We start from the raw sequence: 18,034 nt of genomic DNA on the forward strand, positions 1-18,034 counted from the left end.
CTAGGGTTTTTTTTTTCTTTTTAAGAAAAAAAACAATGCTACATGATTACATCATGGTCCTGCTGAAATCAGTACAGTATAAAGACTACTGTGGGCTTCTGAGTGTTTGAATAATCTTTCCGATAGATATCTGGAAATAAAAAAGCATTCTGAGGATCATTTAAAACCAACAGTTGATAGTTTCAAATAGAAAATGCACGTATTTTCTGCATTTCTCTCTTGCATATGTGGTTTATGGTCACACTGGCTTGCAAATATATATAATAAAATTACACATACACAAACCTGGAAAAGAATTCAGCAGGTGCTGAGAAAAGGATACATTACCCATCTGTCTCTGCAGAAACAGTTGATGCATTGATACTACATGGTCACTTCTCATTTTAACCTTTCCTGGTATTTTCCATCATTTTGACACTCTTTATTAAAAGATAACACATTATTCATTCTCAGGGGGTATTCAGAGACAGTTCTAATAAGCAAACAATTCCTTTGCCAATCTTCAACCTTCAATGAAGGTAGTGATTCTAACAGAAGACTTTGTCATATAATTGTCACCAGTTCATTTCCTGGTTCAGCATGCCACGGCATCCTTGCTACTAACTCCTTTAAAAGGTTTAATAAAAATGGAATTCAAAGTGGAATGTTCAAATGAGCATGTCACCATGTTCAATTCATGTTGCCAAAGCAAAAAAAATTACAAACTTATAACCCCAAAGATCTGTGTATCTTTCATTAACTTTCTCATTTTTAAAGCTCTATATGAACAATAATGTTTTAATTTTATAAGGAACTTTTACAGAAATATTATACATATTTTTAAAATTGTCCTATTCCAGTAAGTAGGGCATAAGCAATAAAAAGTACATCACCATCCTGTTTTGGCTCTTCTTTTATTGTAATTTTTTCCTCAGACATTATGTATTCATATTGTCTATCCAGATACAGAAAATTTAGACATAATAGATATAGATATAATGGCTATCACTATGTCTACATATAGATAGTAATACTTATCATATCTATAGAATTGAAGGTTGGATTATTGCAATGCATACTACATTGAGTTGCCCTTGATGAATATTTGGAAACTTTGCGTAGCTCAAGTAGTAATAGCCATGTAATACCTTTGCTTTGAATGCTACACTGATTACTAGTTGACGTCAAGGTGTTTGTTGTTACCTTTCCAACCCTTCATGGCTCAGGGCCTGGGTATCTGTGGGATTACTTTCTCCCAGTTCAGTAAGATCACATAGGGAAGAGATGCTCTGTGTGTCTTCTCTTAGGGATTGCCATTTGCAGAGTGTACCTTCTCAGTCACAAGTGTGTGCCTTTTCAGTCACAAATGCTGTTCTAGAATACTTTGCTGCAGGACATCTGAATGGCCCTCTCCCTCCTGGTTTTAGATAGTGCATAAAAATATGGCTGTTTCATCAGACCTTGGTGCTGGAATGTTATAACTACTACCTCTAGAGAAGAATGGTGTTTTTAACATTGGACTGTTGATTGTTGCATATTCCCTTTTTTTTACATATTGTTTGTTCTTTGGATTTTCAGGATTATTATTTCTCATGTTCCTTTATTATTTTGTTTTAATCTGTATTTATAAAGATGGGAATTCTATACTCTTGAGTCAGTTTTGACTGAAGCAACTTAGAACCCTTGTAAAATAAATACATACTTGTTTTTCAAGGAGACAACAAGGAGAATGCCCAGTTGGGCAAAATAAATTTAATTAACAAAGGATTATAAACATTCTGGAATAATTGCTCAAGTTATTATTGGATCCATGGTTCTCCGTTCAAGTTATCAGATTACAGACAGAAATTTTAAATAATGTAATTATTTAAATAGAGCTAAAAACCTGCTTAATAATGGATGTTGAATTTCATAACTGAAAATATAGATTGGTATTTAAATAACCAGATTAGCAGAAATGGCTGCTTGTTTTATAATTGTCCACTATGAAATGATTGGCATCTTGTCTGTAAGCAAAATCCTTAAAAATATTAATAACAGTTGAGATCACATGATATTTGAAAATACATGAGCTCAACTGAGAGTTGTCATGAGGGTTTCAAAATGGATAAATTTAGCTTAAGAATATTTGGGATGAAGATGAGGTGAAGTATGGAGTTTGAAATTTTGAAGTTACATCCAGCAATTTCCTTATAGGCTATATTTTTCCTATTTAGATTAAGTCAGTTCCCTGGACAAAGAGAATACATATGTTTTCTATAACATGTATTGTAAGTAAAGATATATGTTGCTCAGAACATCAGAATAACAATTTAATTATTTTTCAGTACCTCTCCCGACCAAAAAAAGGAAAATACAATAAAGAATGAATGCCAAAAGTTGAGTTTACAGTCTAGGATCCTTGACACTCAGAGTTACACTATAAAGGTAGGACATGATTATTATTACAAGATATGTAAGGCATATTAGAAACACAGATAAATGTTTATGCGTCTGAATTTAGCCAATTTTTCAATGAAGCCTTCTTCAACTTGTGCTCAATTCCTGAAGACTTCATGGATATATCCATGTAGTTTTCATAAGCTGGGATGGCCTGGTTGCTATTTCATTCATGCATGCATTCATTGCAGAGGCTGTCCCACTCCATAAGAGTCAGAGTGGATTATAGCATTAAAAGTAAAGCAATAAAACAAAGGAACAAAGTTCATATGTGATTGGAAGAAAGAAGATATTTATTTGGACCAGTAGATTTCCTGTTTGAAGGAATGTAGCATGGCAGGTGAACTGGACAGCACACTTGCACTGGCACAAACCAGAAAACATTATTTCTGATGTGTAGCAAAAAAAAAAAGACAGGCAAAGGTTGCCTTGTTGGTGGACTGCCACATGTAGAGGATGACATTGTACATTCCTGTCCTAAAAAATGCCCAGCAGTTCATATCTGCACTAGCACAAGCTGGCCAGCCCATACTAACTGGCTCCAGTGAATCATGCCCTCATAACCATTGAGATAACTGCAATGCAGTTGTAGAAAGGTCTGTTCTTAAAGAGGTCCCATCACTTCAGTTAGTACAAAATATAGTAGCTGAGGGGCTGGATCTAGGTGACATGATCATATCCTGCCAGTATTATGTCATTTTTATTGACTTCCAGATCATTTTATGGTCTCACATCAAAATACCTGAATGAGTACCTCTTCTTATTTTTATTTGAGCTCTGAGACTATAATCAGACATCTGTTCAGGGTTTGTCACAAACTGCCATGAACTGGTTGATTTAGTCCTGAAGGGACAGAGATACACATCACAAGAACGTTTGGAAGAAAAGAGTTGGTTTATTCTTCCGAGCAGAACTGAATGCTGGAGAACTGAATATCTCTTACAGGTTCTTAACACCTTTGATAAGAAATCTGTCCTTTAAACTACAATTCTAAATTGGCAATTGCTGAATTGAAAGCTGCAGACAAGGACTACATATTTTTCTTTGGATTAAAATAGTTGATTGGCTTGCACTGTTTTGTGTTAAAATAAGCTATTTGCATTTGACTCTAATGTTTATGTATCTGTACTAAAACAAAATGGTGTTCAGTTTGAATGTTATTACTTTCATTCCAGTTAAGCTTGATAGGATTCATATATGCTATGATATAACATTTGAAGGTTAATCTTTTCAGAGGTAGTTCCCCATTTATGGCTCTAAAAACCTGGCTCTAAAGATCTGGCATTTGGGCTAGGAGGTTAGGCAAGATCTGCTGGCAATGTAGCTTTTGTTGTTTCAGTTTATTGTTTTAACCTTGGGCATCATGGGTTAGATAGTTGTTGTGGTTGCTTTAACTTTGACTGCTACCCATAGTCACTGTTTGTGAGATAGGCAGCCATGTAAATTGTCCAAATAAATAAACAAATATTCTTCCTAGTGGTATCCTCATGATACCTACATGGTTATTCTTTGGGCATCAGGGCATTTTTTTGTTTTTTGTTTTAATTCTCAGATCAGGACTTCCAGGGAAGAAATTGCAGACTGAAGATGGCTCCAGAAATAGTGAAGCTGATGACTGCAAGTGGAATGAAAAGCCAGTGAGTAGACTGGCTCTTTGTAATTCATCTCCAGACAAGGAGAGGACTTGAGATCGCCCACAAGTGCTCCATACAGTTGCATTCAGCATCTTTAAAAGGACACTGGGTTCACTTACTTCCTTTTCTAATCACTTCTAGAAATTGCTTGTCAACTGCTGTTCAGCTATTAGGAACCTTTGGATTGATAAGTTTTACAGCACTCGGTGAGTTTCCTTCAATCCTTACAGAAAGAAGTTTTAACTACAAGTGTAAGAATGTTTTAAAAATACTTTTTTTGGAATAAACAGCAAAAGGGTGATTAAAATTTTGATTTTAAAAAGTTACAAATGGACTAAGTGTCCAGATAAATTTGAAGTAAGATTTTGGAATTAATTATAAAGAATCTTTTATAATCCCATTTCCCATGGGAAAATGCTCTTGTTTTGAATTAAAAAAAGAAGACTTTAAAAATTGGACACTAGAGGGAACCAGAGGGAATGAAAGATTATAATTAAAGGAAAAGAACACTCAAAGTCAACTTACAGTTACAGAATGAAGCAAAATATTTTAACATTGGAGATACTGAAGGATATTTGTAAACAATGGACCCAGAAGTTAATTTTAAGAGTGTCTGCCTCTATAGACAGACTGTGTTTAAAATATGTTATGGAAGAGGAACAAATTCTACCTGACAAGATCGAGTCTGAGCTGAAAGTGGATTTAGAAATGATAGGCTACAAGAATGACATGGAAAAAGATGTTACACTGGACATACAAAAGAAACCGGCTGATGTCTTGATAATTAGAAGGGATATACAAATAACAAACCAAGAGAGTGACCTGGATAATTTTCCTATATTGGATTTACAAAAGAGGCTTGTTAAAGCTTTGAGAAGGGACAAAGAAAAAAATGAAAAGAAATAAAGTTTTAGGACATTATTTGAAGGAACTAAATAAATGATAAGACTTTATGGATTTGTTTATAGATAAGAGATGGGATATGGGGAGAAGAGATCATTTGTTGTATTTTAAGAGAAGCTGATAAGTAACTAAAATTGTTTATACTTGTGGTAAACGGGGAAGTCACTTCTTTATATAGTTCTTTTCTTTTTTTTTACTATATTCTTATTTTTTCTTTTCTGTTTCTGTTTCTGTTTTCTCTTTTTGTCTTTTCTGCACCTTCGTTTTTTCTTTTTATTGTTTTTTAGTTTAAATTAGTTTTTACTGCTGTAATTGTAATTCTCAGACTGGTGTAATACTCTGCTATGTTATATGTGTTTTAAAATACTTGTTCAAAATATAGTTTGCAAATACTTTGGAAGTTACTCAGGAAGTTCAAGTATGGTCATTACATCTAGAGAATTTTTTAAAATTTATTTATCAGCACAGTATATTATCATAGTATAAACTTGTTATTTTTTCTAGCTATTAGACAATTTTTAGTCATTAACAGCCAGATATTGATGAAAAGAAGTATTGTTTTCTGAAAAGGACTACTGTACAACATTACAACTTAGAGATCAGGCATTTTCAGCTCGAATTCGTCATGAGCAAGAACTCTTTCAAACCACTTTCACTGCTTTCAACAAAATTAAGCATCTGTCTCCATCCCATGATTCACAATGAAGGTATTTTTGCAAACTGCCTTCCTTTCTCTGCTCCAGAGTAATACCTATTGTAAGACAGCTGTAACTTAGAAAATTTAGTGGGTTGACTAGTTAGGAATTTAAATTGTCTAATTAACTGTCATGAAATAAATCCATTTGAAACATGGACTATGGAGGAGCTACATATTGCCTGTTCCTCTCTGAAGTGTCAAAAAGATACTGAAACACATTGCTTCCTATGTGTATGTTTGACAAGTAATAATTTTATTAAATATATCTAGATCTGTCTTTTCAGACAGGCAAAGACAATTTAGTAGACTCATTCCCTGATTCCTTTCTTAGGCCAACAATAATCATATTAAGCCAGACTTGATAATTACAATTTTATTTTTTAAAATGTACTATAGAACTTGGTTTATGCATGAAGGCACAATATAGGGTTAAGTGTTATATCTATAATCATTATCCTGACTGATGTATGAGTGTGGACTAACCATGGGAGCTAATTCAGTCTCAAATATATGTGAACTAAGTATAATTGCTACACATTCCTAAGCAGCTAAAATTATTTGACTCTTGAATTCATACCTTAAAGCACAAAGTAAAACATACAATAAGTGCTTTGAAATTATTTGGCAGGAACTCGTGTCTGCCTTGTGTTTAATTGTTTTATATTCATTTGAGAGAATTTTTCCCAGATAGCCTTATAATTCACTGTGTTGAAAAAAGGCAAAACCTGACTAGCAAGAGAAGTGAAGGGGCAGAGATGGTGAGTTGGAAAAAAAAAATCAGTTTTTCAGTTCAGTGGAAGAGAATAGAGTATCTAGGCAAAGCAAGGATGAGGCAATACCAAATGTACTGTTTGTGAAACAAAACAGCTTGGGAGGAAGACCCAATATGTATTGTAAGGATGTTAGGAAAAATAATACTTGAAATGGAGAAAATAAATCATAAAGTAAAATTATTATTCTGGCAATATTTTTATCTTTGAGGAGCATCTTCTTGTTTCAGAGGAATACTGAAGGGAAGTGGGGACAGAATATAGAGGGCCACAATCCGTAGAAGGCTATCTGGATTAGCTTCACAGTCTGCAATAGTTTTTTTCTGACCTGGTGCCATTCAGATCTGCTGAGATTAAAACTTCCAGAAGGTTCTAATCAGCTTTGCCAAGAAACTGGTTTTGCAGTAACAATTGTAACTCAATTAGTAAAATGGAATTGACAGAAAAATACCTTCATTGTGAATCGTGGGATGGAGATAGATGCTTAATTTTGTTGAAAGCAATGAAAGTGGTTTGAAAGAGTTCTTGCTCAAGACGAATGGATTCAGTCCACTTTTACCTGTGATAAACAGATTTACTGGTTTTATATTGTTTCATATACCTTCAAAAATGTTGTCAATTAGAAGTGAGTGGGGTATGAAAAATATATTCCACTGTATACTGTGTACTGTGAGAAATAATACTTCTCTCTTACTCAGCCATTGTTTAAAATCAATCATTCCTCCAGGGAGAATAGCTAAGAGCTATTCCTGAATCCAGTAAGAATAACAGGGGGATCATCACAAGGACATTCTTTTCTCCCCCCCACCCCCCTGCCCCTAGTTCTTAAGCATGTACCTACTCAAAACTTTGAACTATGGAAAAATTTAAGATCTCTAGTCCCTGCTATGCAAATATTAGGGTTAGTATAGTGTAAGAAAATAGTGGCCTTCCATGATCTCAGGCCAGGGTCAGCCCAAGACATTTCACTGGCTGAAGTAAGGGTGTGCCCCACCCCATATTCCATTGAAGAGAAGCTGGCTGGACTACAGCTGAATCTTAACTGAGTGCTGAGGAGAGCACAGAACCTTCTACAGCAGAAATGGGCAAAACTTTTGCAGCCTGGGGCACTCCAGTTGGACAGGCTGATGATGCAAAGTAGGTGGAACATCTGGTCATTGACCATAATAAAGGATCTGATAACACTGATTTGATAAAAAGTAGGTAGGGACAGAATTTTCTGACTGCATTGCTTGAGGGTTGGGAGTTGGATGGGTTCTTTGTTCTTTTTTGTTCAATTTATGTTATATCCATTTGAAAGCTTCCCTTATGCAGCTCAAATGACAGGAAACCACACTGCAGTTATGGGCAGTTGTTTTTGGAGAGGGTTCTTAAGGATGTAAACAAGGAGCCTCTGGCCTGCCCAGGGCCTTGGGGCTGTAGGTGGCTTACCCTCTCTTTAGGACTTGGGTAAATAGAGTTCTGGGGAGCTGTGGGCTCTGGGCTAGCTGTGCAGTGCCTACAGTTCTCTCTTCTAACAGGGTGGAATGCACCAATCATACTTTCCTTTTTTTTCCTAAGTATTAAACTTCAAGCATTGTGAAAATATAGAAAGATAGCTGAGTAACTGTCTCTGAACGCTCCATAAATCACAGTTGTTGTACACACACCCTTATTAAAGGAATCTGCGGCAAGATGAGAGAGCTGATCTCCCTCCAGGGTAACTGTTCTAGTTTGCCTGTACTGTGTGTTGTATCCTACCTTTTACCTTGCTAAGAAACTGGCAAGGAACCAAGTGGCTTGCAGCCATAAGTGACAGCAAAGGAATTCTTAGCATTTTTCATTTAAAGTGTATATGCCAATAGAAATTCTTTGTTCTGAAGTACTATTTAAAATTACCAAGCAACAATTTTGGTCAGCATACTCATATGCATTGGGCAGGTAATGAGTAACAAAACCTGTCTACTAGGAGCAATAATAGTAATGTATTGCTTGTACTTTTTCAACTGAAAATAATCACACTGCAAACTAGCATATTCTTAGATTTTCCCCAAATGCTTTTTCCGGAATGAAAATGTGAAAAGGCAACAGGTTGGGAAAAGCTGATCTAGCCCATCTGTCACAAGCAACAGCAAATGGAAGTAATTCTCAATGGGACAATAGTATAGTGTAACAGTCATGACATTCATTATATGTCTCGTTGATCAGTATGTATTCTTTCACAACTGCCTTTCCCTGGAGGACTGGAACCCTGATTCAAGCACACTTCAGGGAAGTCAGTTTTAGTGACTGCAACAGTTCCAATGCAAGCAAACTGTGCAATTTGCTGAACTTTCTGATTAAGTTAAAATTCAAGTTAGAATTTGAAAAGGAGCTCATTTGTCTTCCTGGTAGGCTCCAGAACTTGGATATATCGTCAGTCAGAACAAATCTGACTGCTTGAACCAAATAATCATATAGCAATATATTTAAATATTTTGTGACCAAATCCACCATGAGGATAGTTTAAAAGAAAGTCATATGTGTAGGTAATGGTATTGAATATTACATGTGGTTCTATTTAATTCTTTAGATGTGGAATTTATAATTATAGTAATTATAATAGTAAATAATAAAGGTGGGATAGAAAACAAACAAACAAACAAACAAATAATGAACTACTTGGATAAATTTCACTTGAAGAGGTCTAGGCCCTGAAAGAATTACAGTAAAGGAAAGTTAGAAAATCTGTCTATCCAGATAGTGGGTGGAAGAAACTGAAGCCCAGGAAAATTAAAAAAAAATGAGGAGCCAATCAAGAGTGTGGGTTTTCCCTCCCAGATGACTTTTCATAAGGGCAGTCTCCATTTTTTGCTTCATCTTTTGGAGTATGTGTTTTCTCTTATGAGGCTGGTTGAAATAAGGTAACAGGGTTGGATCTAGTAATTTGAACAGCGAGCTATCTGGACATAATTAGGTTGACCCTTAAATGCTTTACCTAAACTTTTGTGGACTACCACCCTAATTGGAAAAAGTGCTTACAACATCTGCTGCTTCCTATTGCCACAGAGCACCAACTCACCATATTTTGGGGTCCTTGCTGGGTCCTTGCACAGCCATTTTGGCTCATACTTCCCCATTATGTTTGTCAGTATAACAAGACAAAGTCTAATAGAGTCTAGCAACATTCAGCTTCTTTGTTGATACACTCCATCAACATGGACAAGGACTTACTACAGCTTATACCGACACTATATACAGTTTTAGTGGTGTTCTTTTCTTAACCAGCTAATGCTTAACCCCCTCCATTTTTAAATTCAATGTATGCAATTCTATAATTGCATTAAGGCATTTACTTCTCAAGATCCTGTTATGTGGAGAACACGTCTATGCATGCCAGCCTTGCTGACGCCATTCATGTCATTACTCAGATGCTCCAGCACTGGATTTGAGAGAGAAAGCCAGTAAATGAGTAGACCCTCCAAATAATGATTCCACAGAGTTTCACATCTGCATGTGGAAACTACTCATATGCATGTGAACTATTTGTGTGGAGCAGGCTCCATAACTTCAAACCGTCCCCCTCCAATATAATACAGGGAAAAAGTGTGGCTTAAAGACTTAATTACGTTTCTTTCTCCCTACTGCTTTTTTCTGGTTTTTTTTACCACCTAGCCTGAATGAATGAGAGCCAGTTTGGTGTAGTGGTTAAGACACCAGGCTAGAAACCAAGAAACCATGAGTTCTAGTCCTACCATAGGCACAAAGGGTGACCTTGGGACAGTCACTCTCTCAGCCCTAGGAGAGAGGCCATGGCAAACCACTTCCAAAAACATTGCCAAGAAGACTGCAGGGACTGGTCCAGGCAGTTGCCAGGAGTCAACACTGTCTCAAACACACACACACACACACAATCTGATGAATAGTTCTCCTTGAAAATATGGAAGTTTCTACATTCTCTTCTACTGGAGTTTCTACATTATTTTATTTCTAGATTATTTTTGTTTAGAAAGTTTCCAAATTATCATGAAGTATTCTAATAAATATATTGCCTTAATATTAATTTTAAATTGTGTAATTTATAATCCAGATAGAATCTTTCCACCTTTTTCCACAATGAGGGTATGGGAAGAATTCCAAACAACTCTGTCCATTGTTGAGGCTGTCTTTACATTTACCTATCAGATGTAGTAGAGTTTTTGTAGAAAGGATTACATATCATACCATGTTCTGTGGCTAAGATTCATATACATAGACCAGTGGAATAGTATTACAAAATATAATTTGTAAGTTACTAATAATATACAGAATATGACAGATATAAACAGCAAGTGACTATTATATACAAATTTGATTTAATTACCCATATAATTTGGATTCAGAAATCAACTAATATGCCTTTTTTTTAAAGTATTGTCTGAATTTTGACTGGTTCATTCTTGTAGCTGATGCTAGATGTCACCATCATTATTCAATTATGAATAATTCTTTTTTTTTCTTTTAATTAGGACTTTTCCACATAATTTAAGTTGGGTCTCACAATTTCTTGTTATTTAGCCTATTCTGTTTCATGTGCACACTGGCACTGTGGTCAAGATTCAGTAGCAATTCTACATTATTTCTGATAAATTTTAATTGAATAAGTTCAGATAAGTAAATGTTCTGATCGCACTGGTGCAATTCACAGCATTTAAGTTTTAATGGAAGAATTGTAAAATGATAAACACAATGCTTTCTGTACTTTTCAGTACATTAGTCATGGAGCCACGTATTAGTCTTGTTAATTTAACTGAATTCTGAAAAAGTTGCCAACCAATATAGTTGCATAATATTGCATATATTGTGGGATACATCGGGGCATTGCCAGTAAAGGGAAAACTCTGGAGACTCCGTATTGGTATGATGCTTCACTTTTCTCTTCACAAAGCAATGAATGAAAGAGGCATGGAGACAGAAGTGCAAAGAGGGGTTAACCTTTCCATAAAAAGTCATAAAAGAATTTGGATTGAGTGTTACATTCCCAAATAGGAACCTATTTTTCAGCCTCCACCTTTCATCTCTGTAAATTATTTGAAAAAAATATGCTTAGGTCAAGCAGGGCCTTGGGACACGTTTAACTTTTCAAGCTAGGTTCAGATGCATAAGGATAGTACGTTTTCTGAATTCTACTGAGGAAAGGAAATAGCTGGATATGAGAAATAATGTTGTGGGGACAACTATGTTTACCCCTATTTTCACCACTTTTCTATTCTAATTTGGCCACATCCATTGATTAGCAGTTACAAGACTGATAGTTGATTTCAGTAATATTAATTCTAATACAGGAAATTAGACTCAAGCATGGAATCCTGTTGGCTTGAAAAATTTTCAAAGCTTTCTAAAAAGGAAGCTTCAGTCACTCTGCAGTCTCTGGTGAATTCATATATTAGAGAAAAGCCAAGGAAGAAAACTCTCTACAACTCTAACAACAAAATCAACTGTGTTGTTTAATTTATGTTTCTTGGATATTCCTTTTAGTCCTTTACAGAAAGGTCAAAAGCAAATACACACAGGTAGCAGGGCATTAACACAAAAGGATTGGTTTCTCGTGACTCTTAGCTCAGCCACCTGTATATTAGATCCATATCCCTCCTGACTGGCTAAGGTCTCCAGGGAGAAGGTGTGTGGCTGGGTTGTGGCAGTGGAGAATTCTTCCTTGAAGGAGAGGGTGGTGTTACTATCTCTTAAAGAGACAATAGTTCATCCCCTCCTAAATAACCCATTGCTAGACCCAAAATTGTCCATTACTGGACAATTTTCATCCAGGCTTCAACCTTCCTTTTTTAGGGAAGGTTGTAGAGAAGTTAGTTGCATGAAGTTAGTTGCATGGTACTCTTCCTTCCTCTGTGGCTGGTTCCAGTCAGTGCTGATGGAGGGGAGAGGTCCACCCTGCAGCCACTGCTTTGTGGTGTTCTACAGGGTTTGGTACTCTTTCCACTCCTGTTCTACATGAAGGCACTGGAGTGAGGTCATCCAACAGCATGGGGTGAGGTAGCTTTAGTATGCTGATGTTACCCAGCTTTATATCTCCACCCGGCAGCCCAAGTGATGTTGTGGAGGTTCTGTCTCGGTGTCTGGAAGCTGTGGGGGTTTGGATGGGGAACAACAGGCTTCAACTCAACCCTAGCAATACTGAGTGCCTTTGAGTATTAGGGCCTTCTAGTTCCAGGGACTTTCCATTTTTAGTTCTGGATGGAATTGCACTACTTCAAACAGTACTAATGTACAATTTGGAGGTCTTCCTGAACTCAGGGCTCCTGTTCGAGGTGGCAGCCATGGTCAGGAGGGCCTCCTAGTTCCAGGGACTTTCCATTTTTAGTTCTGGATGGAATTGCACTACTTCAAACAGTACAAATGTACAATTTAGGGGTCCTCCTGAACTCAGGGCTCCTGTTCGAGGTGGCAGCCATGGTCAGGAGGGCCTTTGCAGAACTTTATGTTGTGTGCCAATTGTGCTTATTCCTGGACCAGAAGGTATGCTCATGGTCACTCCTGCCTTATTTACCTCCCAAATGGACTACTGCAATGTGCTTTAAATGGAGCTGCCCTTGAAGAGCATCAGGAAGCTACAGCTGGTATAGGCAGGGAGTGTCATCTGGCAGGGCCCAGGAAGATAGCCTTTTCTGTTGTGGCACCTTCTCTTTGGAATATCACCTCCCAAGAGATTAGACTGGCCCCAAACCTGGTAGCCTTTCATAAGGCCTTAAAGGCATGGTTTTGTTACCAATCCTGTGCAATGGTTATGTTGATTAATTGTTGGTTGTTCTGTTTTTCACATCAGCTGATGATTATGTGTGTCGTGTTTTTATTGCTGTATTTTTATGGTGTTTTAAACTGTTGTTAGCCATCCAGAGTCATGAATTTGAGACGGGTGGCCATATAAATTGAATACATACATACAGGTAGTCCTCGCTTAACAACTGCCCTGTTTAGCGACTGTTTGAAGTTATGATGGTGCTGAAAAAGTAACTTTATGACTGGTCCTCACACTTATGACCATTGCAGCATCCCTGTGGTCACATAATCAAGATTTGTGCACTTCACAGCTGGTGGGCATTTACAACTGTCACAATGTCCTACAATCGCATGATTGCCATTTGCGTGCTTTACAGCCAGCTTCTAACAAGCAGAGTCAATGGAGAAGCCGGCAGTAAAATTGCAAGTCGTGTTAATGTGATGTCTCATTTAATGACTGTGTCGCTTATTTGCGGAGTTGCTAGTTCCAGTTGTGGTTGTTAAGTGAGGATTACCCGTACATACATACACACATACATACATTCCAGAGGAACTTCACTGGAAAAAAATGGGAGGCTGGCCAAAAATGGGGAAGAAACCAGAATGCTTGGAAATATGGAGTCAGACACCTATATTTTCATTAAATCTTCTTTATCATTTGGCAGGTGATATTGACAGTTTTAGACTTTCTTATCATGAATGGAGTTAATCCCAGACTGGTTTAGTGATACAGATGAAGCCATTTTGTTCTACCAGAAAAAATATTTTTAGTTTTCAAAAATATAGGTTTGCAAGTACTTCAGTTCTATATCTATGCAATTTAGAAATCTTAATTTGTGTGGTTATGCTACCTTCTAGAGCACTTCCACATCTCCCTTGTTTCCATTCCCCAATCTTCGCAAAGTCATTACTAGTCAAACTGTATTAATCTTCATTTCTGCTTATCTTGAAAAGATGATAATGTGAAAGGAACACTGAGCCAATCAGGGGAATATAAAAAATATCATCCAATTAGTGTTTTTCCTTTGAGCCACTGCAGATCTGGGAGCAAAAATAAATCCACTCAGCCTCTCTCCAGACACAAAAGAAATATAACTTGCTAGCACCTCCCATCCCTGTTTTTAGGGTTCATTGTGTGCATTGTCTGAATGGTTGCTTTGAAGAAAATCTTTCTGTCTGGAAAGCTGCCTTTCATTCTGGAGTTAACATCTACTTCCATGCTGTGAAGGAAGAAGAACAGGAATTGGCATTTCTGCAACAAGCACTTTTCCTACTATCGTTAACCGTGGTGCATGCTGCAGGTTGAGGAGGAGAAAAAGGAAGTTACATTCTAAGCAATGCCTATGGACAGGCAGCAGGTACTGGCCACTGAAGTTCAGAGCTGAAAGACAGAATTGTTGCTTCTGCCAACAGGAAAATGAGCAACCACAAGCTTTGTAAAGTTGTAAAAGAAAAGGCCACCTTTATGCTCAAACTGGTGTGGAACAAGAACAACAAAGCCTCAGCTCTCAAACACTAAGAGAGTCATGATAAGATGGGGAGGGATGGTTAGAGCTAATTTGGCCCTGGCACATATAGTCCCTGAAGAAGTGTCCATACACTGGCTTGTAGACATATAATAATTGCCTTCTTGGAGCTGAAAATCTGGCTTATTACAATTAAATGTCAATTAAGGGAATTCGGGTCAGGGTAACCTCTTGTGGTTGTTTTACTAGATATGAACACGTCTACTGCATAGCCTTTAACACAAATTGAATTTCAGGTTCAGAGAGGAAAATTGACCAAAAAAAATTGACCAAACCAAACCAATCACATGACACTACAGATAGCTAAAAGAATCTGAATAACTGCACCCCATGCAAAGACATCTTGTTAAACTATAACAAGAATGCTACATACTTATACAGATGCCAATATATTAAAAAGTGAACTTTGGTCAGGCTTGTAGTTAAAAAATAAACCTTATTGTCCACTTTTAATTTTTTATGATAAAATGTTTCAATTGCCCTAATAGAAAAACAAAGTAAGTATCCCTGCAGAAATATTTGTTTCCAATTCTTTCCCAAACACTTCAGAGTACCAAATGTTGTCTTTGGTCCACGAGTAGAATTCCCTACCTACTGGCAGTTTTCACAAATCAGAAACGTTTCCATGTCTAGGCCAGGTCCACACTTTTTGCTTGCCCTATTGCCAGAACTGCCATCATTTCTTGAAAGCAGGAATAGACATAATTGTTTTCCACCCACTTCCAGGCCACTGCAAATGCCCACTTGCCTGTGTTTTGAAGCTTTGCTTTGCTTCAAAAGTACTATTTCCCAGTCTGAGCTGTCTTAAGGCCATCTCTGTCAAGCATCATTCCAGTCTAGCAACATCCTCAGCTCCAACTGGCTACAGCATCTAGCACACCTGTCCCTCCAGCAGCTGATCACTGTCATGTTCACTGTTTCAATGTGCACTGTACATCGTAACATTTCACATGCCATGGTGCTGACGTGCGTTTCTGTTGGGAGGGAGCTGCTGTGGAACATTGTGCCAAGCTCTGTATCTATGTTCATTTCAATGGAATGGGTTTGGGTTATGTGCTCTGCTCAAGGACTTTTCCCGCGGACCATCAGGAGCCGTTAGGAGCACCTGGGATTGTGAACTTGGGAAGATTCTACGGGAGGGATCTCATTTGTACCGAGGGTTTTTTAGTTTGCATTTGGCGTGCTTTTTTCATTCTCAGCTTTCTTTGTGATCCTGCATACTATTCTTTAATAAATCAGATACCTTTGTGATCCTGCTCGTGAGTCTGATGGTGTTCTAGAATAGGCAAGCATTACAATCACTGTATGGCCATTTCATCCTGGGTTGCTGGCTGCTATGTTCTCAGCTGGTCAGCAGCTTCCTTTTTTTTTTTTCTTCCCAAGCATGGCCAATAAGGACATGAAGTTCAGTAAATCTTCAGGCTACCAGGTTTTCCTCACCTCTTTAGCCAGCACACCTTCTTTCTGCTCTGACATCTCCTAATGGGCATCCCTTCAGTTTCCGCCCAAGCTGGGTGAAGCATCCTCCCCTTTCTTACTCACTCTCTATCCCGTCTAATGCAATCCTTCCCTCCCCTGCCCTCCTCTCCCCTTCTTAATTTTAAGTTGCAACATGTGCATGTTGAAATCAAGTTACAAAGTATCCCTGAATCCTGTTTATTGCTCTTGATTTGAACTATCAGTTCTTAGTTGCTACAATGTTTCTATTGTCCCACAGTGGAATGAAGGAACCAAGAAACAACACATTCCCTTTGTTTTAATCATTATAATATCAAAGAAACAATAATACAATGAGGGTAGAGAGGAGAAGTATCTGCACTATTATCAAAGGAGAGATTATGGGAAGGGAGTGTGAAGGCATCTAAGTGGTCAAATATCTGGGAAAGTAAATGAAAAGAATGGGGATAGCAAGGAGGGAAGAAGCTCTTGGCAGGCAGGTACTCACCCCTGTGAGGTTGGCCTTCCCCACAGGAATGGGAAGGGCAAGAGGCAGGGGAACAACCCATCAGGGCCTGTAGTAGTCATTGTCTGGAGTCAGTACCAACCCTGCCCCTTGACAAGCCACTGCAATCCAGACAGGATTTTTTAAAGTTGCTCCAGAAACAGCTGAGAGCAGCATGGGAGGCAAGCAATTTAGGCTGTCTTGTAGAATAACTTTGGATATGATATCTAGTCCTTTTTTCCTTAGCTTTCTCCTTAATGAAGGGTCGGGGGGAGGAATCTGCAACATTACCAACATTATTATGACAGGGGCTTTTTTCATGGGGGGATTTCTCATCATGCCCGCTGCCTCCCAACATCTCTGCCCAGTTGTAGCATTTCATTTCTATGTGAATTGAACAGCATCTGCAATCAGGTTCTTCTTTTCTGCCCACAATAATGGGCACAATGGGGGTGGCTGCTATAGACCACTCCTCCCACACTTGGACTGTTTTAGATTATTTTGCCACCTGCACTTTTTTATTTTTATTTTTTACTCTTATTTATATTATTTATTACTGTAATTTTATATTGTATATTTTATTCATTGTATGATTGTTGTTTTGATTGATTACTGTAAACCACCCAGAGTCCCCTGAAGGGAGGAGATGGGTGGGAACAAATTGGATAAATAAATAAATAACATCAGCCAAAAACAGCAACAACAAGAGAGCATATCTTGGGAAGATATTCTGCATCTACAGTTTTACCCCCTCCTGCCAATTCAAATCTCCAGCTGCAAAAGAATTGTAAGAGGGGGGAAAAAACCTTCAATCATTGGGGGCCCTGACCTGCCATCATGAAGTGATGCCATAATTTCCCAAAGCAGCCTGCCTGTTTCAGGTAGGCTGGGCTGCTGTTTTCTATGTTCAGTTATTGGATAATTCAGGCTGAGCAGTGATCTCATGAAGATTCTGTCTGCAAACTGTAGATATATGAGCAAAAGCCGGGTAAAAGTATCTATAATCAACAATGGGTACTAATAGCAGGTATAACAGAGCAAAATGCAGACTGGGTCTATGGTTGCAGATCAAACTTGTAGTATGGTGGAGCTCAAAACCATGGTATAGTGCTAGTTCCCCCCAATCACAGTCATCTTGGCACAGAAGGAAGAAATTCCCAAATGGTAATGGGGTAGCTCTGACTGTGAACCTTTACCCACACAAACATGTAACAGGCACACAGATACAGTAACACTAGATGTCTAATGCAGGAGCACTGTGGCACAGGCAGCAAGCAAGTACTGATCAAGCCATGTGTCCATATCCTTAGTGAGCAGTCTTATTCAGCTGTCTCTCCGCTTTCCTATTTTGAAAGGCTGGACATTGAAAATAAGGGGAGAAAATAATGAATTTCACTAATAGATACACTTCT

Source organism: Candoia aspera, chromosome 7 (genome assembly GCF_035149785.1).
Source record: "Candoia aspera isolate rCanAsp1 chromosome 7, rCanAsp1.hap2, whole genome shotgun sequence".
Lineage (NCBI taxonomy): Eukaryota > Metazoa > Chordata > Lepidosauria > Squamata > Boidae > Candoia > Candoia aspera.